Below are 24942 nucleotides of genomic sequence, written 5' to 3'. Positions count from 1 at the left end.
CATCCTACATTGATAGTTGGACAGAGTGTGGTGATGAAAAAGCTGTTATGTAAAAATAGCATAACGATTTACAAACACAAGCACTGGCTAACACGAACAAGAATTTCCCATGAAGTTTCATTACTGACAAGTTACATGATTGTAGTAAAGCGATTATCTATGGCCTTAAATAGAAATTGATAAACCAATAACACCCGGGGCTACGTAACATTTAACTTGTTGCATCATTGGTGCCGTCAGTAGCGCCGTTTTCAAACAATAACTGTACTTGTACGTTTTCCCACATCACTATCCACTTATCCCGCTATTTTACGCAACGTTTCCGCCGGTCGGTACCTACCTACATAATAATATATTCGTGTCTTTTTACTTGAAGCTAATTATGGGCGAAGACACCCACGTAACTTTTAAAAATAGATGTGCATGTTTTTAAGTGTTTTTTTTTACGCCGGGCTCGTTACTTTTGACTTTTGTTTTTTGTCAACATCTCGAATCGGATTTATTGAATTCAATTATAAAGATTCGAGTCTTAATTACATTTAATTCCCTAATCGGTGGGTCTTATGTGAGTTAATTGCGTAATAATTGGAATTAAATGATCCAAAAGTTGTTTTTAACTGACTTGTAGCTTCGAATCGACAAACAGAACATTGGGACGTTTGAATTTTCTTTATTGTTTACATTCGGAATAGATAAAGACGTGTCCAGATCATATCAGATAGAAGTCAAATCATGAAATATCTAACGAAAATTTGTAAGGTTGCAACAAAGAGTAGGCAGACACAAATCATGACAATATATGGAGAAGTTATTACACCAGTAGGCCCATACTGCATAACCTGTTTATGTTGACCGGTATGAACTGGTCATCAATGAATGCAAATTACTAAAAATTATTAACCGTAGAACTGTTAGTCGCTATCAAAGACAACAATATAAACACGGATTGATGGTACTACCTACTTATTTACTTTCGATGACGCAGAATGTTTTGCGCACAATAAGAACTCTAAGTATTTACTTCAATTTAAGATACCGTATAAAAATTGGTAAATAATCTTTTCAGTATTATTTACGCGAAATAAATTAATGTATATATGTGTAAGTATATGTGAGAAAGATTTATTAAGATTGATATCAAGTACTTAGTAGCTGTTACACGTTCATTATTTCTGTGATGACATTGTTGATAGTGACCATATTTAAAAAGGACCTTGGATCGATGCTATCTTCAATAAGATAGAGATCGTCACACCTATCAATTAAAATTAAAAAAAAAAATTGCCCTTGAAAATGGAATGTATCCCAATTTAACTGTAACTCTGCGACTTATAAAGTAACTACAATGTATTTACATTTTAAAAACATTATAGATGTAACGTAAAGATAATCTTTCTTGATACGTTCCTGCTGGATACAAGGACAAACCAGTAACCAAACTTTTGTTATAGTTATCTTATTTTTATTGTGAAATAGAAAATAAAGAGATGTGCAGTCATCATAATATATAATAGTAAGCTTAATATAACAACTTTTTCGTTGCACGACAATATAATATAACTACTATTCTCTTTCATTACCACTGTCATGGCTTCGAGCCAAGGTCCAGGGATTCCTGTCACAATTTCCTCTTAGATGACCAGTGTGCAGTTTGATTTCATTATGACTGAGTGATTCATTATTATATTTGGTTCTTCCTTTGCGATCGTGCCAGGTGTGAATAATGTAGATTTAAAATTAGGTGCTGTTAGCCTAAAAGTCCAAAGACGGAGTGCCCACGATGTTTGTGGATAACGGCTTATGAAACACGATACTCAACCTTGGATGCGATCTTGTCGTTGTGAGGAAAAGCGATTTCACGGAAATTACTGGGATCCTTATTACGTCACCATGTCGAGACTAATAGTCAATTTATCTTCGTTTAGCGTTGACCGGACAATCGTTTTGTATTGTACCAATTCACGGACACAGTTTCGAAGAATGTGATATTTGATTACATTTGATGAACAAACGAGACTGGATAGAATTTCAATTTGTCCAGTGGTATCAAAAAATAACCTTGATAGTAATTTGTTCTTTGATGCCCGATGGCATTTACGAAGATCATGTGAATCAGTTTTTATGTGTGTTATGTTGATTAGTTACTAAACTTTTTGTTTGACAATGAAAAATAAATTTATGATTGAGACGACATTCCAATTAGTTTTAGGTCGGTAAGATATCGCTACCCCTCAGGTGGTGGGGTTGCAGTTGTGGGTTTTGGGTCGTAATATAAACCCACGTTTCTCGTTGCCCAAGCATCCGATCCTCGTCCGAAAAAAACCCGAAAAATCCATCTTAGATGATAATAATGACTGTCAGGCTAAACAAGATATGCGTCTCTGGTTCCTGTTACTGTTTCCCAGTTATCCAGATGTCGTTGTAGCACCGGTGTGGTTAGTACCATCGCTGCCGAACCCGTAGAAAAGTTCGAGTGAGTGTCCAACTAAACTTTTCTTTTTCGGACCGGAGGCCGACCCTTCTACAAAGTCACCGTGCCTAGCGGGCGCGTTGTTTATGTGGGACTGGTCCGCGACTGCGAATCACGGGCTTAAGAATATTTTGAGGGCCCTACCATACTAAACGACTCCCTTGCACTCTTACTCGACCCGACGTCCGATCTCCGACACGGCGCCGAGGGCGAAGAAGAGCTCTTCCTCTCCCGTTTTGCAGTCTCCTTCCGCGAGATGGTGGACTTGCAGAAGTCGAGCATTGCCTGATCTCGATTCAACTAGTTCGATGGGACCGGACGGATCGCCTCGACGATCCGTCGCCGGTTATGAAGGGTCCGCCAGGTGGCGAGATCACGCCTCGAGCACGGCACGCCGAGATTGAAGCTTCTACGCCCGAACTCGTCGTCGTCGTGGCTTAAAGGATAAGACGTCCGGTGCATTCGTATCGAGCGATGCACCGGTGTTCGAATCTCGCTGGCGGGTACCAATTTTTCTAATGAAATACGTACTCAACAAATGTTCACGATTGACTTCCACGGTGAAGGAATAACATCGTGCAATAAAAATCAAACCCGCAAAATTATAATTTGCGTAATGACTGGTGGTAGGACCTCTTGTGAGTCCGCACGGGTAGGTACCACCGCCCCGCCTATTTCTGCCGTGAAGCAGTAATGCGTTTCGGTTTGAAGTGTGGGGCAGCCGTTGTGACTATACTGAGACCTTAGAACTATATCTCAAGGTGTGTGGCGCATTTACGTTGTAGATGTCTATGGGCTCCAGTAACCACTTAACACCAGGTGGGCTGTGAGCTCGTCCACACAACTAAGCAATAAAAAAAAAAAAAAGAACTTCCGCCGTGCCGGGACGCGGCTCCCCCCTGGAGCAGAGATCGCATCGCCGTCAAACTCAGCCTAACCCAACTCAAACTTGACTCAGCACTAGTCCACTTAGTTTCTCGTCGGATTTTCACAGATTCGGTGATGGATGCATTTGTAAAGGATCTGCCCTTGAGCTGTAGACCACATTCAGAAGCGCTCTCGGTTGAGCCCTCAAGTTCAATTTTGTGTTCATTTGTCTTGGTGAAGCAAGTGGCCTCCGGGCCGCCCCCAGCGATCCCACAATGACAAAAATGTCCAATCTCTTAGCCACTGTACGATTTGATTTCATAACAATTTTTCCACGTAAATGAGATTTCTCAATGTAAATTATTCGAAACGCAAATAATGTGATGAAAATAAAAAGAAACGTGATACATATTAAGTTTCAAAATAATTATAATTATTAACACGACTCTTGAAACCCGAAGAAATTACTAATTCTACTGCCCCAAAGAGAGCTAGCTCTACGTATATTCTGATGATTTTTATTAACTCCGATTTTCGTTTAGCTCCAGCTGCGCCTGTCTCGTCTCGGCTCAATCAATATGTTGCGGTACATATGATAAAGATCTTCATTAATCCCGCAGTCGCAGTACCAATATTTTGCCTACTGCTCTCGTATAGCCGTGCATTCTGGATTTAAAGAAGACAGTCAACATACACAATAGAATAGAATCTTCAACCTTATGTCTAAAGGTGTGTTTTGTGTGATGTCTATGGCTTCCTTGCCCGCTGAGTTTCTCGCTGGATCTTCTCAGTGGGTTGCGTTTCCGATCCGGTGGTAGATTCTGCGAAGCACTGCTCTTGCTAGGGCCAGTGTTAGCAACACTCCGGTTCGAGCCCCGTGAGCTCACCTACATGTTACAGCGAAGCTAAAATAGCTTCTCAAGGCTATCAGCATAGGTAGGGAAAAAAAAGAAAATGGCTTCCTATGGCTATAACCACCACGCAAATTTTGAGCTCGATTCGTTTCGATTTAAATAGAAATGAAATGTGTTTTTCATCAAACTTGGTTTCAAAAGAGATTATTACGGCTTTTACTGCTTTTAAATCAGTAAAAATAAGACTGTTTTTGTTCGCGTTCATAAAAGTATATAACGTACTAATCCGACAGAACTAATTTCCATTCTTTATCTTAATCGACAAAACAAAATTACTGACGCAAATAGCCCTTATCGTCATCGCATTATTAGGTCATTATTGTATTTTTTGCCAATTTAACGACGTTGTATGATTAGTGCGTTCGTTAAAATCCTGAGCGATAACTCATAACTGAATAATAATATTTTTTCAAACTAATCATAAATTTTCGAAAGTTTTAGCGGATCATTATTGGTTGATTACAAACAACAGTGCAATTTAGTCTCGCGTTTGTTGTATACTTAAACAATTTCATACATTTCGACCATAGTTGGGATTACAATCAATAATGCATTTCAATTGGAAAAAAAAAAGTAATTGAATATCACTTAATGCCGTCTGTACACAGAAAGAACTTTGCATATTTCCAAACCTAGTAGTTTGTTTAAATTTCATCTTAACTAAGGGAGGATCTGTAGGTGTATTAAAAATTTCATAAAAATAAAGTGTAAAACTGTTGATTTAACATAAAAGTAAATTCAAAAACAAATAATTATTACTGCATGGAGAATATAATGCATAGTCAAGTTCAGAGAGACTTTTACTTAATTTTGTATGTGGAATTGTGTGATATTGATTTTTAATATAATAATGTTACGCACTGGGGTTCGGGATAAATAAAAATTCTACCGAAGTACAAATTAACACTGTATTAACACTTAAAACTCTTAAAACACTTAACGAACACTTTAAAATTCTCAATTCACTTCTTCCGCTTCGCTTCAAGTGATCCGATCGCTGTTTCGCTTCGAGTAGTTCCGATTACTAACTGACTTCGTGCCATCTCTGCAGCGCTTTCTTTTGAGAACATTCTGGGCAAGTCGAGTAGTTTCGATGTGTGTTTCCGCTATCTGACAATAGCTGCTGGCGTTGTACTTGTCGAGCGTTCTAGATATGAAGAGTTCCTTTGATATTTGTTTCAGCTATTCGGCGGTAGATGGCGGTACTCTTACCAGCGTAGCAATACATAGCGTATCTATTTGCATTAATTACCACATTACTGTTCGCTGTAACTTGCAGAATAATTTTAGCTAAGCTATTGAGCACTGACTATTTTGTACAACGAGCATTTTATTGTTTATAGGAGTTGGTCTTTTTCACTTTTAAACAATGAAAGTAGATACGCGATATGAGGGGGTACTTGGTATGAGGTGGTATGTTTTCACCAAAAAAATTAAATACGTACATTTAATACGTAGATTTTTTATTCAAACCAATATATTTCACTTCACAATTGATTGTTAGTAAATAAACAAAACCTTATGAATATATTAGTTATTTTTATTTTCACTTAATAGATTTGGTATACAAATTGTTATTTCGTTTATTTAATCGAAAAATGTTAGCAGTCCTCTCTTGTCTCATTTTGAAGACGTGCCCAGCAAACTATAAACAAAGTTGCATCTATATCTTCTGATGAATGTTCTGATGACTGCAGTCCGACATGTAAATGAAAACAGATATATTTATATTTGATTTTCCGCCGTCAAAAAAACGTTATTAATACAGAGACAAATATTTTTATTGCTGCATTTCAATTGGTGCCACATGACATGAAATTATTGAAAAAGCAAGATGCTAAAACGGGTGCTTGCTTTCAAAATACAACAATGGATCGAATGTAAAATTTAATTAGCACGTTTACCTTACGCGCGTATGAATCTTGAATTTTAATAAATCCCACGAATAACTCATGCTTGCCTCGGTATTTCAAAGTGAACGCTGAGGGAATAAGTAGCCTTGAAAGTATGTGTCTTCTACGTACAGTCCATTTTGCTAATTGAACACCATTATTAATGTTTAAACTTTTGGTCATATATTTCTCGTATTCTATTATTTATTTTTGTAAATAGGTGCAAGTCTAGCAATAATAATAAAAAAGTCGTTTTCGTAATTTTGGTATTGAAATATCTGTAAATAGTCGTAAATCAGATAAAGATAACATTAGAATAAAAATATAAAGATGGCTTAAAGATCTGTGAAAATGCTGTCAACGAATAGGCTATATAAATAGTTTTCCTATCGAAAGAGGTTGAGCTATAAAATTTACATATTTATTATAGGTGACCTACATTTGCTTGTAAATGAATTCGCCAGTTTGATCACAAACAAACTGGAATAAATCGTGTGGGCAATTTGTGTTTTTCTTTAAATGTATTTTTTTGCACCAAATAAATATCATGAAAATTCTTAATGTTGTCCGTTTGAATCGAGATTTCGTCTAAATGCTTTATATTCTCTTTGATTTCACTAAATTACTTGTGAAGTTTTGTTACCGTAACACAAATGATGTAATCTTCTGGCTTAGTTTGTTTTGATTTAGTTTTTTTTTTCTGAAATGATTACGCAATTATGTTTTTTTTTGCGACCACCATTAGTCCGTCGCAGGCGACAAACTGGCTGGAGTAAAAGATCAATGCCGTGACGAGGTTTGCTATTGTTCACAGTTTGTCTCTAGGCAGCGAAGCGTAATCGCTTGTAACCGAGGAAATTAACCTTGTCATTTGATATGGAGGTATACAAACTACTCATTACACTATGAAACGTGAAGATATTCATCCGCATAACGCTCATTGGGCTTTTGTTTTTCTCGGTAATCTTTCTTACAAGGTATTGTTTTGTTACATGAGCCATTAGGTTTATTCAATATCTGTGAATGCTTGCAGCATACAATGCAACATGTGCAAGAATAATAGAATAATATGATCGTATACATATTGCGATAGACCATTGTGCAAATATAGGTTTATTTAAATAATGATGCACGTGTCTCATCTATGGTTAGATATATAGTGTATGTTCAGATATAGTATCTATGTTATGTAAATGTTTGCACTGAAAATAATTTGTGTGTACACTATTTTTAGTCTACCTTTACCTAACCAAGTCATGTATTATATTATTTGTCAAGTTTTTGATCAATGGATCTGCTGATATCATTGATTTGCTAATCTTAAGTAGATTGTATTTTTGTAATCCATCAATTCGGAGATAAGTCTTTTAACCGATGATAACTACGATACGTAAAACAAGTAATTTATTAAGAATTAAAATTGATTAAAAAAATATACTGTCATAATTAGTTCGCTTTTATTTAAATTTCAATAAACATATGGTAAAACATCAGATGACTGCGTTACTTTATATCAATTCCATGCATTTTTGTACATACTTTGTTTACTCTAAAATTTATTAGCTTAGAGATCCAGTACCTAACCTCATTTATTGTCATCACATTATTTTTTTTGTTGTTGCTTAGTTGGGTTGACGATCTCACAGCCCACCTGGTGTTAAGTGGTTACTGGAGCCCATAGACATCTACAATGTAAATGCGCCACCCACCTTGAGATATAAGTTCTAAGGTCTCAGTATAGTTACAACGGCTACCCCACCCTTCAAACCGAAACGCATTACTGCTTCACGGCAGAAATAGGCGGGGTGGTGGTACCTACCCGTGCGGACACGAAGAGTCCACACATTTAAGCAATAAAAAAAATAAAAAAATAAAACTAGCTATAGTAAAAGTTCGAGAATCTATCTCCAGATTGGAATCGCGACCCACTGAGAAGATCCGCCGAGAAACTTAGTGGGTTACGATAGGTCATGAGTTTCGACATCTAGCTAAGGTAAACGTGTAATTACTTAATTACTAGCTGACCCGGCAGATTTCGTAGTGCCTCAATCGATAAAAAAAAGACCTAAACTTTTGTGTAAAATAAACTTAAAACAAACAAAAGGGATCCGTCCGACGGAGGACACATCACAGAAAAAACTAAATTGTTATTTTTATTTAATTCCGAGCATTTTAATATTTATCTACCTTTTAAACCTTCTCTGGACTTTCACAAATAATTCAAGACCAAAATTAGCCAAATCGGTCCAGCCGTTCTCGAGTCTTAGCGAGACTAATGAACAGCAATTCATTTTTATATATACTAGAGGTCCCGCAGTAGTCGAAATTCGACTATAATTAATTGGAATTTTAATTTTTTACACTATTATGATTGTATTTTATACTTCTATAATCTCAAATTTCGCCAAGGCTACACTATAAATAAATATTAATAAAGAGAAACAATATTTAATCTATTCTCAATTTGACCACAGACGTCAAGAACAAAAGTTTGACAATAAATAGTATGCATGCGTGCGTGCGTCAAGCACATGGTATGTAGTGTGTGTAGTGTTTTCTTTATTGATTTAATGTATCTGTTATGCATTATTTAAAAAAAAAATTAGCATTATGCACTTCTTCTCTATATTTTCTATAAGTGAAGAAAATTTCATACTCCTCCGTCCGCGCAATTTTCGTAAAAAGGGATACAAAGTTTTGGCTTCACGTATTAATATATAGATACGAGTCAATGAACGGTTACAATAAATCGCACTTGAATATAAAATTAACGTTTTTAGACGAGCTTTATAGCGATAACAGAAACTAATTTGTTCTGTGTTATCAATTTGATAGTAGGTACCTATGTAGCCAGTTGGTCTTAATGTTTACAAAACATTGTTACCGCGTGACGTTCTCATACGATCGTACGATGTTATTATCGTCTTCAAATATCGAATATTTGACCGATATGTCGATGGTCGAATGTAAATAAAATATCATATTTCAATTTTAATTTTACTTTCTGATATGTAACAGTCGATTTTGTTTAGCATGATGATTATAGTCATGTCTATTTCCGTATTTACTGATCATTTCCTTAGAATATTCCAGTGATAAGCGTGTCTCACAACTTTATAGTACGTGGAAACATAGAATTCGTTTTGCAAACTTGGTTTCGAATAAAAATGCTTCAATGCTACAAGATCAACTCTCATCACCGTGGCGAGATATTTAAGTATAGGTATTATATTACTACCATAATCTTTTTGTAGGGTAAAAAGTTGCTCAGCTCTGGTCCAATAATTTTTCGTAATGCCATAAAAAATTAGACAGTTATAATAAAATCGGTGAATTGTAGTCTAAAGTCACCCAAACACCACGTTAACTTATTCATGATGGATGCATGGATTTTTTTCCAATACTTTTAAGCTTTTAGGTAACGCAGAGCAGACGCATCTCTGCAACGGTTTTTTAATAGTAAAGATAGAGATTCTTGTTTTTTAACACGATTTTAGATGCTCGATCCGTATTTATCTAACAGAATCTTTCACCGTAACTTTCGCCATCATTAAGATTAACTTGAATATTTGCCCGCGTATCAAAGACCAAGATCACCAGAATAAAATAAATGATTAGTTTAATCTTATTAGATTATTATTAGTCTTATTATCAGATTATTATCTTATTACTTATTAGTAGTCTAAAAACTTTTAGTTCAAACAAAGTGTTGCTTAAAATATATTTTGTTATCAAATGCCTTTATTTAACCTTTAAAGTTTGTATGTTCGGATAGATCAAAACTTGTAAGCTAAATTTGATCAAACTTTTACGGATTTTGTTCATGTAGTTTTAATTTCGATAGCAAAGCATTTAAATGGTAAGCGCGACCTTTTTTTTTTTTTTTTTGTCAGGAGGAAATCACCGGACTTCCGCCCTCCACTGGGGATGGAGGGCGGGGCATGTCGGAGTTGAACCGACTAAAACCTCCTGTCGCTCAACAACCAGCATCCAAACCTCGCATGAGACAGAACTCATGAAAAGGCAAAGGGGGGAAAGTGAAGCGTTTAGTGCGGAGCACATCTCTCCCATCACCCTCCCCCTCGGGACGCCGGACTGGCGGTCGTCGGCGCCACGACCACCAGTCCTCTCGGTCGGCAGGCTATCCGAAGCCCGCCTAGATGGCGCCGGTTAGAATGGTCTACCCTCGGAATACCCCGCTGGGTCAGAACCAGCGTGGGTTGAGGATAGCCGGCCTTCCATCACCCGGACGCTCCTGCATAAAACGCGTGCAGAGCAGCTTGCACGTCATCTTCTTAGGTCCCCTTCGCCGGTCCCCAGGCCGACATGTGAGAGAGACCCGAAACACTTAGAGGGCCAGGGCTTGGGCGAAATCCGCCTCCCTGGCCCCCGCTCGACGGCGGCGGGCCTGCGCGTCTCGCACGCGCCCCGCCGCCTCCTTCTGCGAGATGGTGCACTCGCAGAAGTCGAGCATCGCCTTCCACGACTCGTCGTCACCGAGCATTGATGCCACAACACTCGGCAACGACAAGTCGTTTCCTATTTTTGCGACAAGGACACGGCGCCACCCCTCCCATGCGGGGCAGGCGACGAGCGTGTGCTCCGCCGTGTCCAAGTCGCAACCACAATGGTGGCACTCTGCCGTCAGCTCGGCTCCGATCCGGTGCAGGAACTCACCGAAGCAACCAAGCCCAGAAGCGCGACCTTAGTCGAAATCCAGAATTAGCTTCAGATAAAGGAATTCTTCAACGGTCAAAAGCACAGATACGAAATGTTGAGTACGGATTTTATCCCTTATTTAACAGATACGGAATATTTTATATATATTACAATTGAGTTATAAAATAGGATTACAGATACGAGAATCGGATAGTTATAAAATAGATCGTGTCAACATTTTTGTCAAAATACGCGGAGGACCTTTTTTAAATTAAGCTCGCTTCTAGCTTTTAGTTTGTTTTTTTATCTGGATTGTTCTATATTTAGTAAAATATAATGTTTTTTGTCAGTAACCGTGCTCATGATGGTGGTGAAAATAATGATAAAACAAATTTCAATACGTCACTCATTAAATCCGATTTGGTAAATTCATTGGGGTTAGTAAAAAACGCATACGCTATGAGACTAGGGATTTATTTACAAATTTATAAGAAAAAGAAAACATTATAATAACATTAATAAATAAATAATAACAATACCATTGGAATATGTAGGTAGGATAAGTACACAATTGTGTAAACCTATAAAAACAACGGTTCACAAATTCATGTTTTTCACATTTGTCCTATTTATTTAATATCACACCTGTAACATTCTTGGTGTGTAAACTATGCTTAGCTCTATTGCACATTAAAAAAAAATTAATCCTCAATATTACTAAAGTTCACTTACAAATTTTAAGCCAATAGATAATGTTTATTTCTATGTAGAATATTGTTAATGCGTTACAATGCGAATCCCATAAAAATAAACTTTTCGTAAAACATAATAAAGATGCAATATTCAGTGTTTTAAGTATCGCTCGTAGAAATAGTTGGGCGTAATGGAAAAATCTCGCTATCTTTCTCACGTCCGCACCTTAAACGTAATAATGACTGACGTCATAACCCGATATAATGTTAGTGTTAGTTTGCTACCTGATTTGGGGATTAGATGAACCAGGTCCGGGTGGTTTCTCGCTCATAAAACATATTTATTTCGAATAGAAAATATTTATTCTACATCCCTATTCAAGGAATGGTATGAAAGAAAACATATTTATCAAATTCTCTTAGCAATTAATTACACGTTATATGTAGGTTAAAACGTTTGAAGTAAGAATGTATGTAACATTCCCCAACTAGTGGAAAAGTGGACGCCATGCGTCACTGAACAGATATATCATTTAATGAAAATGTGATTCAGTAAGAAATAATTTAAATTACGGTAAAACGTACTATTTCCGTCACTATGGCTTGCGATTATAAACGGGACTGGCGCCGGTCGCTATTTATTACGATTCTTTGGAATCCAGCCAAGTGTCGCTCGACATCAGAAAACTATCGACACATGCCGAAAGAAAGTCAAAGTTCGACGGCTCATATTATGTATTATGCAGATACGTGATTAGAACGAGATTAATGAAGGAATCGGTGCGAATGTATTTATTTTAAATATTTTCGCTCTAGAAGTAGTGGCTTAAAGGATAAGATACCCGGTGTACACGTATGTTCCTAAGGATGCGAAATTTTATCCACGCTCGGGACTAATAACAAGTCGGTTTTGTGGAAGTGATGTATATTTTTAGTCCGAAAATAATAATTAGATAAAATATTTCAAAATTTCTAACTGTACATACCGGTGTTGAAATCTCGCAAGCAGACATGATTTTTTCTAATACGTACACATACTTAATACAATTCCACAAATGAAGGATTATAGTTACAACGGCTGCCTCACCCTTCAAACCGAAACGCATTACTGCTTCACGGCAGAAATAAGCAGGGCGGTGGTACCTACGCGCGACGACTCACAAGAGGTCCTACCACCAGTAAATAGGTATTAGTAATTAATAACAGTATTAGTAATAGGGGTGCGTTTTTTGAACCCACCCGGGTAGGTTATCTTTACCCCGTCTGTTTCTGCCGTTTCTGAAGCGTTAAGGAGTTGTGGTTTGAGGGTGGGTGGGTGAGATTGTTTATCGGTCTCCTTAATGAATATAATAATTAAAAAAACTTAAATTTTAAACGTTGGCGTTTGGCGTTGACAGATACGCCAAAGATGTTTCGTGTCACTCTTAATAAAATATGCGTTTTAAGAAAGACAAAACATGGCTTGGTTTGTCCTCGGTTGTCATAACTCGTCCGATAAATGTTTTAATGTGCTGATGATATCTACAATTTTCTATAATTATAAGCTCGTTGCTAAGCATATTAGAGCGACTTTTAAATTATTACAAAATTTAAAGAAAATTAAATATTGTTTTAAATTCCGATTACCTATGTATCAACTGAGAAATTTTTATTCGCTCATTGTTTAGTATGAACATTTTTAAAAATTTCTTCATTTTAAATGTTCATTTTAAAACGGTTTCAAGGATAAGTCTAATGAGAATTTTGGCAAAAAAAGTTGGTTGATAGTAACAAACTTACACAAATTCTATTTATTGATGGTGGTTTAGTAAAGTTGATAAATAGTTTTTCAACGTAATGAAACTTACGGTTGTATACACGGACCTGACGGTATACCTACATCAGCGGTCGGGGAACCGGGGTAAATTACCCCAAATGGGGTAAAATGAAATTTTAGAGGATAAAAATGAAACTTTTGTGAGTAAAAAGTATATGTTGAAGTGAAACTTCTTAAAATCATTAGATTTTGGCCATGGGGTAATATCAACTTACACAAAAATATTTTGGGGTAATAATTAAAAAAGTTCCCCGACCGCTGGTATACATGGTTAGAGTTATCACCACTCACTGCTAGGCCGCGGGTCGCGGGTTCCTTTCCCACTTCAAGCTTACATTCGTGTGACGAACAAATTTTTAAAGTATGTAAATATGTACAGATGTATTTCAGTCTCTGTTCCCATAGTACAGGGAATCCTATTTGGGGCCAGATGACCACATGTGACTTAATCCCTGGTTATTATGTTATGTTAAACCTATGCGATAAAAGTCGATCAGGCCGTGACATCCAAACATTTGAGATTACAGTTTTATTATATATGTATATATATATATATATGTCGCAGATAAATTACTAATTAAATATAAATTAATCTTAAGCAATCAATCAAATGTTATCAAATCTTAGTTATTTAATTATTTTTTTTCGATGTTAACGCACTGTCGATTGCATCTATAATTGAGGTGACATCTGCCATGAACTTTTGTCAGTTTGTCAATGTTTTATATTGATGATCACTTTGTTGGTGCAACTTAATAAATAAATAAATAAATACAATATACATGTGGATAAATGTGTAGTATCTATTATATAAAATATATTTATAAACAAAAACGTTTATAATACGATATGTTGTTTTTATGTATACACATATAGTTTTTTTTAAATTAAAACTCAAAATATTAGAAGCCAATGAAAGTAGGAAATTGATTGTAAATTTAACGAGAAACTATATATTTTTTATATTTCCTTTCTAGTTAATGAATTTATTAGTCACGTTCTCGTAAAGACTCGTATCTACCATCGAGTGTGTGATTCATTCGCCATAATAATAAAAATGATTAAATAATTTTACGATTAAATAATTTTACTAGTCAATTTTATTAACTAAAACTATAAAATTAATAAGCTAAGGAAACTGTGCTGAATAGTGTAGTGGTATTACTGCGGCGACGCGAAGTCTGTGGGTAGGGGGCGTATGACCGTGACGCTGTCGGGAGGTACGTGACGTCATTTAATGCGTGACGGTCGCCCTTCACGCACCCCGAGGCCAAGGTCTGATTATGTCCCTACCCTCGTAAACTTGACATTTATATTGTGTATAATTAAAAAATAGATCGTGTCAACATTTTTGTCAAAATACGCGGAGGACCTTTTTTAAATTAAGCTCGCTTCTAGCTTTTAATTTGATTTTTTTTTTGTGTGGATCGTCTTGTATTTAGTAAAATATAATATTTTTAGTCAGTGACCGTGCTCATGGTCTACTTAGTGTTGATTAACTGATAGAGTCCAGATAGTCCATAGCGGCAATGCTGTCACTACTTGAGATACGAGTTCTGAGTCTCAATTGTATAGTAAATATAGTTGAATAGCTATCTTACCCTTCAGGCCGGAATATATGACTACTTCGCACCTGATATGGGCACAGTGGTAAATACCCGTTTCGTTTAACAATACCTTCCAGTAATTACACAATAGGGTGGGTAATTATAAAAATACCCAAAATTGATTTTTATTATGCCATATTCTTTCATCGCGCAATTCTGTCGTGAACACGTTAAGTATGTACGTATTTCCATAGAAACAATGGTACCTGCTGCGGGATTTAAACACTGGAATATTGCCGGGCTTCTTATCCTTTAGACTACGGCGAACATGTGTAGCGTAGAACCAGTCAAAAATGTGAATTGGATTTCATGAAAGTCCATTGCTAATGGCGATTTTAAAGTAATTGCAGAATAAAATTCAGAAGCCACAAGTACACACAAATTTATAAAGTTTACACAGAATTTACAATGTAAGTAAGCTATATTTGTCTAGATAAAGTGCAATAAAAATATGTCTTTTATCATTATTTGATTACAAAACCTGTAAGATTTATCATCGGTGTCATTACAAATGGAAAATTCTAGTACTATCCAATGTAAAATCGCATATCACGATATAGATGCGTATGCGATTGGCCACCTGTTTAGGTAGGTACAGAAATAATGTGCAAGTTTAATTTTGGTATGCCGAAGACGGTATTTTTGATGCATAGGTGGAGAATCGTATGATTCAAAGTTGGTTATTGGTAACCATTGGCATCCATGATTCGACTTATAGGGTACTTTTCTACATTAATAGGTACTGAATGAAAATGAATGATTTGTGACGAATGGAGGAAGGTAAGATGTAAGATGATAGATTTCTTTTATCCCTCAACATTTGAGATCTTCTATGGTATTTCCCATAATGCCTAAGGTCTCAAAAGACCCTACCTTAATGTAAAATTGCCGTAATTGAGTTTGCGTCAAAGAGTAGAGTCATCTCTGTTGCAATAATTTAAAAATAATACGGCATTAGCGCGCCGGAATACGACGCATCAGTGCTAGATTAGACCGGACCAGACCAGACCGGGGATACATTGTGTCCGGACCGCGATCTTCAACTGGATTCCATTTAGCACGTGATTTTTATTTACCGGTCCAGTTAACTCCGGTACGAATCCACATTTGATTGATCAATGGCTGGTCCGAATTGCAGTTTGTTGTACTCCTATACATCCATCACTACACTACTACATCGATCACTAAAATAAGTGATAAGGATCTGTGGTTACGTGTTCACCGAATCCATCCGTCGTTATTTGTGCATGTGAGTGTTTTTGGGTGTACCTTAAAAGTTTCCCTCTTTTTTTTTGAAATTCCTTAGATGCGTGGACGAGCTCACGACCGACCTGGTACAAACTTGCCTATTTCTGCCGTGAAGCAGTAATGCGTTTCGGGTTGAAGGGTGAAGCAGCTGTTGTAACTATACTGAGATCTTAGAACTCATATTTCAAGGTGAGTGGCGGCCCTAACGTTGCTGATGTCAATGAACTCTGGTAACCATTTAACACCAAGTGGGCCGTGAGTTTGTAAGCAAAATCAACAATACTACAGTTATTTAATTGCAAAAGGTACTTTTTGACTAATTCTGGCTGGGTTTAATGGACCATTACGAATAATTCTGGTTAAAACAATATTTGTTCTTGTACATATAACTTTATCAATCTTAATATGATTAAGGTAATCTAATTAATTTTATAAGTTTCTGATTTTAAGTGAAAACTATTATTACAAATTGATTTTAGAATTTTTTTTTAAAATTAAAATGTTCTAAGAACATTACTTAATATTAAAAATATATGCATAAGGGCTATTGTAAAATTTTTTTAAATGTAAGACTCAAAAAGGTCAAGGAAATATTTTTCAATTAATAGAAATTGAGTTTGCAAATTTGCAAACTTTAAATCACATACAAACTATTTGCTACATGAATTCATTGGAATTATGAAATAAGTGGTGAATTGTTTTTTGAAGTATAAAATACAGATAAAGTAGGGTTTTTTTTTTGGTCAGGGGGAAATCGCCGGACTTCCGCCCTTTTCTGGGGATACTGGGCGGGGTATGTCAGAGTAGAACTGACTAAAACCTCCTGTGGCTCAACAACCAACGTCCAAACCTCGCATGAGACAGAACTCATGACAAGGCAAAGGGGGCAAAAGGTGGGTCTTATTCACCTATAAGTTCCAGGTGAAGCCGATCCATTTCTTCTTGAAAGTTTTATTTTGTTGAAAATAAATATACTTATTTATATATTTTTAAAACTTGCTACATTTACGTCTTTACCACTGCGCACATGATTTTCTTACAAACATTTTGTAAATGTTTCTTATATTATGCGAATCATTCATATATATCTCTTCTATCTCTCTTCTACCTATATCTCTTAATTCTTACATCGATCTCATCGATGAGGTGGCTTGAGCCTTTTAGCCTTCTGTTAGCAGTTTGCTCGCATGATACTTAGCTATGAGTGATAATTTCTCATTCCCCTAATGGATTATGTAGCGTTGCTGAATCTTGTATAAACGAAAACAAAAATTAATTGCAAATGTACTAACACCATGGACTTCCTGTTTTTGACGATTAGTCTGGATAATTTTAAACGGCTGTTTGCTTTCTGATTAAATCCATAGTTATTTCGGACGTCCATATGTTTGTTCAGTTCTTATTCGTATCAACAGACCTTCAGTTCTGCAAAATATCTACGATCAATATGTTGGGTTCTATTTTTGGATTGCTAGAATCGAAGGCAACATTTATTTTATACTAAATAAATTTTGAATATCTCAAGTGCTTTAACGTTTTTATAATACAGACACGCGTGCTTTAGTTTTTACTCTTTATTGTTAGTCATAAAATTTTTCAACAGATTAATCACGGTCCTTGTTATTTACACCGTTATTTTACTCGGAATGGTCAAGTGTTGTTGACATATTTTTGTAACAATTACGTGGAGATGATTGGCCTAGAGCCAAGAATCGTGGAATTTACATGAAAACGGATCTTTTGTCACTGCTGGATTCATTAAATAAATTAAAGTCATTAAGTACGTGTTTTTCGTCGGTTTCCACGTTGAATAGGTAGGTACCTACAGTAAATCGTGTTACGTAATACTCGAACGTTCACGGTATCCATAGTTTGCGCGTGTTTCATTGCAGTAAAGTGGAAAGAACTTATTGATGTAGAAAATAAACAACTCTTATTATTGACTACAGTTTGCACGTTATATTGAAGAAACGTAGTACATAGTACTCCATGATTGTATACTAGTGTATTTTTAACACGCTTAAACCACTGAGTTTCGCGCCGGATCTTCTCAGTAGGTCGAGATAGTGATCTGGTGGTAGAATCGGAGAAAATTACTGCTCTTGGTAGGGCCAGTGTTACCAAACTCTTTCAGGCTATGCCCATGAGCTCATCTACTAGTCCGTGAGTAATTGGAATGGCACCTTAAGCTTCCAGTAATTTAGTTACCGTAGAGAAAAAAATGCTTGTAAAAAGGTTTTTTGTATGTTTTTTGGATGTAACGAAATTTCTTAATTTTCATAGACTTGAAGACGTCTGATATGAACCATATCATGAAAATTTTGCACACGTATCAAGGACTGTTGATAACACAATAATTTTATAACTTCGCTCTAATATCCTGACCAGTATCAATTAGCCCCCTGAGTTTCTCGCCGGGTCTTCTCAGTGGGTCGCGGTTCCGATCCGGTGGTAGATTCTGCGAAGCACGGCTCTTGCTGCGGTTCGTGTTAGCAACGTCGTCAGGTTTGAGCCCCGTGAGCTCACCTACTAGTTAAGGTTACGTTGAAATAGCCTCTCAAGGCTCTCAGCTTAGGTAGGAAAAAAAATATATCAGTATCAACAGGATAAAAACAAGAAAGATGAAGTTAATTCTTAGTTCGAACTTAGTTGCTGTTTAAGCGTATTTTTTTAACTTTGTAACTACGTGTATTTATAATAATTTGTTCTAGTTTTTTTTTTTAAATACATAACCATTTACATGCCATTGATAAGCTTGGTCGTCGCTTGGTATTAATTGGTACGCGGCTTTTTGTATCCGTCAATGGTATAACGCCGATAAGGTGAAGGTCAATGTATATTAAACACAATTTATTTATTTTTTATTAAATATTATAGTATCCTTAAGCTACATTTGTTTTTGTTATAGTTAAAAAAGTAAACTCACAGTACGAGTAGTCATTGTAAATATTAAATCAAGAAATGGTGGAAGGTTTTATAACACGTACGGAACTTTAACTGATTGAAACGGGGTGAAACGGCTCGACGAAGCTACTACGTCTTGAGAAGTTCCTATATTTAGAATCGTCGGTTTACGGTAGGTATTCATTTGACGTAAACACGACAAGGAATAAACGAGGAACTAAACCTTTAGGCACATTTTCAAACAAGCGTCTCACGAATAACCGCCTTATTGTAACGTAGCTAAGAATGAGTAATGTGAAATTAAAGCCTGATTATGAAGTAGGTCATAAAAAAAAAAGATACAATATCCCTATTTTAATGCATTCGTAATTTGTGATTTAGTTGTTATGTTGAACACATTCTTTTGTTTTTATATTCACAATAATATTTTCAGGCAAACTTTTAAATCTATATATTAATACGTGAAGCCAAAACTTTGTATCCCTTTTTACGAAAATTGCGCGGACGGAGGATTATGAAATTTTCCACACTTATAGAGAATATAGAGAAGAAGTGCACAATGCTAATATTTTTTGAAAATAATGCATAAAAGATACCTTAAATCAATAAAGAATACATTACACACACTACATACCATGTACTTGACGCACACACGCAAGCATACTATTTATTGTCAAACTTTTGTTCTTGACGTCTGTCGTCAAATTGAGAATAGATTAAATATTGTTTGTCTTTGTTAATATTTTTATAGTGTAGTTTTGGCGAAATTTGTGATTATCGAAGTATAAAATACAATCATAATAGTGTACAAACTTACAATTCCAAATAATTATAGTCGAATTTCGACTACTGCGGGATCTCTAGTTGAAATAAATACGTAATGCGAAACTACATAACTATTTATAACTACATAAAAAACTACATAGTCATATGATTTAGAATAAAAATTTCATGTAACAAGTTAATCCGCAAGCACAGTATGTATTACATCAAACTGTCTGATTATTACTCAAAGACAATAAGACCTATTGTGGATCGTTCATTATTATGGTGATATTTGCATTGTATTCACTCGTGTCCTAATATTAGCCTTAGCACTTACTTTGGTTTACATTGATAATGCGTAACATTATTTGTCTTTTTGTGCATTGTTTTACATTTCAAACGTTACAAAGCAATCTCAAGGTAAATCAAAACAGGGACAGAAGAAATTAACCAAAAACTACTGGAGTTTGTTTTGTATATTAAAAAAAAAGTTATTCCCCCTTTCAAATTAATGATAATTTTCGTTACAACGGCTTTCGAACGATAAACTGCTTCAAATCAGAATTAGATCGTTAATCTGTGTATTTGTGATAAAAAAAAAATGTCGTATCAATCAGTCGATGCAGGTTGCCGATGACTTCGTTAGCTTATTGCTTGGAATTGTACAAAGGAACATACGCAAGCATTATCTTATCTGTTAAATAATGTAGCCAAAGTAATCCATGGAGCACAAAGAACGGGCGAAGCATTTGTTGATAGTATTAACGATGTTGTTGTCAGGTGCACACCGTACGACTCTACCTGGAGTGCTCGATTCAGATATTCCATACTCTTCGGGTACTTCGATCTCCGGTCACTTGAAGGAGGTAAGGTCCGGATAAAGGAACTGCACATTATATTAGATTATGATTATTAGTTCAGTGTGTTTGTTTATCTAAAATAAAATATTTAATTGGAGATCTGATTAAAGATTGTTTATATAGTTGAGATTATTTTACTATATTATTGATTATTACTTGATATGATTGAAAACATTGATGTGTAATAAATTTTTTTTTACATTGAATAAACTATTAGGTAGCATATTGTTGTGTTTTTTGTGAACGAATTGTCAAGAAGCAATTTTCAATGAATTATAATTTATTTTAGATAACGATCGAACGAAAATATCTTTTCGCGTTTATTTATTGCATATATGTACATGTATGTATTTATGCGTATTTATATTGTAAATAGAGGGTTATTTTCGTTAGATAATAAACATTTGCGAATGTTTATTTGAATTTCTTTAGTACGCATCTGTTTATCGTTTTGTTGAAGTTGTAAAATTAATCTAACTCTAACGATTCATTTATATTACGTATTATTCACAACTTGACCATGTTTGTTGATATTGCCAGCTTCCCGTAAATTAGTATATTTGGCAATTCTGAACTATCTTATGTTTTTCTGCAGACAATGATATTTTGGTCGACTTTAGCGGGTAATGATTTTGTTTTTAATATATGCGAATTGGGCTAATATAAACATCTTGTAGCAGATCGTCGATGCCATCCTAGTTTAAGGCTAGTTACTGCTTTGGAATCCAATGCGTGTATATCGTTAAAATTTAGAAGATTCTAGAATTTAGAAGATCCTTTGCGAGCGAAATGTATAAAATAGAATAACACTTTCTATAATTTATTTTTACTAATTTAGCACGCACTAGTTTCGCAAGTAAGCACTTTCTATCCACAACATATCGCAGTTCGCATGTGGTCATTTAAATATCTGGATGTAGCCGTAAATCCGCCATCTTTCTTTATACTCGTAATAAATTCAAACGATTTATAAGAATCGCCGTGTTAAATATCATAAATTCATTTGAGAAATATATTGATCAAATTAAATGCAATGTTAATTTTAAGAGAAAATTCGCACTTGTCAATGTACATACACAGTATTACACAGTTCTAAAATGTAACTTCAAATATATTTTTTTCAACTATTGTTGTTCTAAACTTGAATGTGATTCGGTATTGTTAGTTCGTATTGGCTAGAGGTACTAGGTGTCGTCCTTAGATGCTGGAATCCAGCCTACTGAGTTTCTCGCCGGATCTTCTCAGTGGGTCGCGTTTCCGATCCGGTGGTAGATTCTGCGAAGCACTACTCTTGCTAGGGTCAGTGTTAGCAACGGTTTGAGCCCCGTGAGCTCACCTACAAACATTAGGGTGAAGCTGAAATAGCCTCTCAAGGCTATCAGAATAGGTAGGAAAAAAAAAAAGTTGCTGGAATAATGTAGTGCCCCGCTGTTCGGGATGTTAAGTTAGGTCTCCTTTGTGTTGATGTGTGCGTTGTCTGTTCACACACAGGCCGCACACAGCGTTTGCTGCGCAACATCGATTCGTTGTTCGCGGTTCGGCCGTGATCGTCTCGGCTCAGTCACTGGTGCGCAACGCCAAGGGAAGCAAGTGTCCAGCGCCTAGCGCTTCTTTTATTTTTGTATTAATTTTTTTTGTGCATCACTGTTTCAAAAAGAAAACCTGTTTCAAATCGTCCGTGCAGTCTCGTCGAGACCAAAGACCGTCGAAATTATTTTTAAATGCGTTACTGAGCTTTGCCGTCTGCCTAGCTCAGTTCCTGTGCGTTGAGTAATATTCTGTGTCAGTTGTAGTGGTTGTGCTTGTGATAGAATCAGACGATTTTATCGTGAACGTGTTCCAATTTGGGATTTCACCACGAGCGGGCTCAAAAAAATTTATAGTCAAGTGAGTTTTGAATTCACTTTGTTTATAAAATTTAAGGTATAGAGTGAGTGACCTGAAAAGAAAATATTTTCAAATAAACCTTTTAGTAGGGCGTTTAATAAATGGAATCAGCTGTTTGTGTTTGTTCCAATTTCATTGAACTACTCTTACCATTACTATTATTTGGATATTGAAGACGAAAATCATAGACCAAGTCATCATAGTATGTGTATCATATAATTTTGTCATTGAAAGTTTTTGAAAGCTTTAATCGGGATACATAATATCGTGAATATTGAAAATGCGCTAATAACTTGGACCATGTTTTATTAGATCAATGAGAATCTTCAACTATGTAGGAAATGTAGTAAGTACCTGCATGAAAGTAAATATACTTACATGAAAACTACTGAATTCCCAAATATACCTATACCTAATATTAAAAATATTAGGTATATATTTGGGATAGGTATATATTAGGTATATATTTGGGATAGGTATATATTAGGTATATATTTGGGATAGGTATATATTAGGTATATATTTGGGAATACAGTATAGCGGTAGCCAGCGGCTTGGCTCTGCCCCTGGCATTGCTGAAGTCCATGGGCGACGGTAACCACTCACCATCAGGTGGGCCGTATGCTCGTCTGCCTACAAGGGCAATAAAAAGATTACCCAGAAGTTTTAATTAGTGTAATTACTGCTACTCTAGTCTATATCTACTAAAACAAGGTGGGTTAAAGATTCAAGATTTAGCAAAAAAAAGCAAGGTCATGACTTTGACCTTAGTGGTTTCATATTTACCTATATACACACTAAATATATTATGACCATAATATATTCATTGTCAGCGAGCCGCTAAAGATATATGTATAACAAACATATGAGTATGACAAAAAATACCCAACCGGTTTTCCAAATTATATTCGGTACATATTTAGTATCTATCATATATCACGGCCTACCGGATTGCAAGCAGCTGATACCGGAGCTCATAACCGCATCGCTGTCTCAGTGGCATTGGTAAAGCGGGTGCCCTATTCTTCAAACTGGAAAACATGAAGGTTTCGCGGCAGAAATAAGAGTGCATGCCAGTGCGTTGCCATTACTGTCTTATGAACTTAAGCTAGGTTCTAGGGGCTAGGAAGTTTAGGGAATAGATTACAATAATAGAAGACTGCCACTCATTGGAGGGGTTGTAGTCTCAAATCCTACGTTTCCTTATTACTGTCTTTAAATTAAGTTTGTCTCGGAATCCAAGATAAATTAGCGTTCCCTCGGGTTGTCTGATCTTCGTTGTCCAGACTTTTCGTATGGTCGCTATGAATTACAGTGCTATGGACCTGAGTGGGGTTAGATATTGAATCTTAATTTAGTTATTTTGGGGTTTTATACTTTCGGACATCGTTCTATTTGATTAAAATATTTTGTTACATATTATTATTATTATATTACGTTATTTTTCGATCGTAATGCCTTCCGGTATGAAAGGTGGGGCAACCATTATACAATGAAATTGAGACATTGGTTTCAAAGTAGCTATATTTATAGGTATCTGTGAGTCGTGAACTGGATCATGTAACTTAATATTACGGTTTTACATAACAATAAAACCGATATTATGTGCCGAGAAGGAAAACATACAGCATTGTATTATACAGCATTGTATTATGAAGAAGCAGTGTGTACTTAGCTTAGATTCCTTGTCTATGTCCAACCATAGACCGTCAATTTAGTTCCATCTTTAGCCGCTAGGTGCTGCCAGCAAGTATAAAGGGAGCGCAGCCATCTTTGATCTTCATAGTCTTCACCAGGAAGAACTTCCTGCAATGCTGTATGTTTTCCTTCTCGGCACATAATATCGGTTTTATTGTTATGTAAAACCGTAATATTGATGTGCCTTTGGAAAACATACAGCATTGTATTATGAAGACGTGTTTGTTATCTGCTGGTGAAATTATTAAGCACAACGCTATGATGAAATAGGTAAAGCCATAATAAAATTATGAAGCGCAATGATAATGTTCATAATTTATATAATTATTAAATCGAAAAAACAGTTGTTAACTTCCACGTTAATTCAATAATTAAAAAATATTTATAAGTTTGTAATAAACATTTTATCTTGTATATACGAGAAAATGTATAAATTGTATAAATGATGTATACACATCATGTAGAAGTAAATGTGTTGAAAAAAAGAATCGTGAGGATCTTTACGAAGCTCTATTATTCGGCAATAATTATTGTAAACGTTTGGATGATTTGCAATTGCCTCTAGAAAGTATTTCGTCCATTGGTTCATTATCAATCCATCTCAGAGGCTACTGCTGATCTACCACTTCTTAGAGATGCGTTGATGCCATTACCTCGTAAGGT

General features: G+C 35.7%; 1 protein-coding gene and 1 long non-coding RNA gene across 4 annotated transcripts in view; one reads left to right on the top strand and one right to left on the bottom strand.

Annotated features, from left to right (window-relative positions):
* Positions 1-24942, top strand: part of LOC101740114 (inositol hexakisphosphate kinase 2) — a 49670-nt gene that overhangs the window by 3161 nt on the left and 21567 nt on the right. The window contains exon 2 of one of the 3 annotated variants that reach the window (XM_021351873.3): positions 20615-20700. The exons of 1 other annotated variant lie outside the window; for it this stretch is intronic. The gene's annotated coding sequence lies outside the window, so the exon portion shown is untranslated. Of the gene's footprint in view, positions 1-20614; positions 20701-22239; positions 22582-24942 lie in introns of those variants that run through there. One more of the 3 variants, XM_021351874.3, reaches the window with a different exon arrangement.
* LOC134199287 (uncharacterized) lies at positions 5698-6669 on the bottom strand. Its single transcript, XR_009973722.1, has 2 exons — positions 6156-6669; positions 5698-5942 (listed from the first exon to the last, which is right to left on the bottom strand). It is a non-coding gene; the product is annotated as an uncharacterized LOC134199287 (long non-coding RNA).

Source organism: Bombyx mori, chromosome 8 (assembly GCF_030269925.1).
Source record: "Bombyx mori chromosome 8, ASM3026992v2".
Classification (NCBI taxonomy): Eukaryota; Metazoa; Arthropoda; class Insecta; order Lepidoptera; family Bombycidae; genus Bombyx; species Bombyx mori.
The sequence above is the reverse complement of the archived record's forward strand: the minus strand, read 5'-3'. Positions and strand labels throughout refer to the sequence as shown.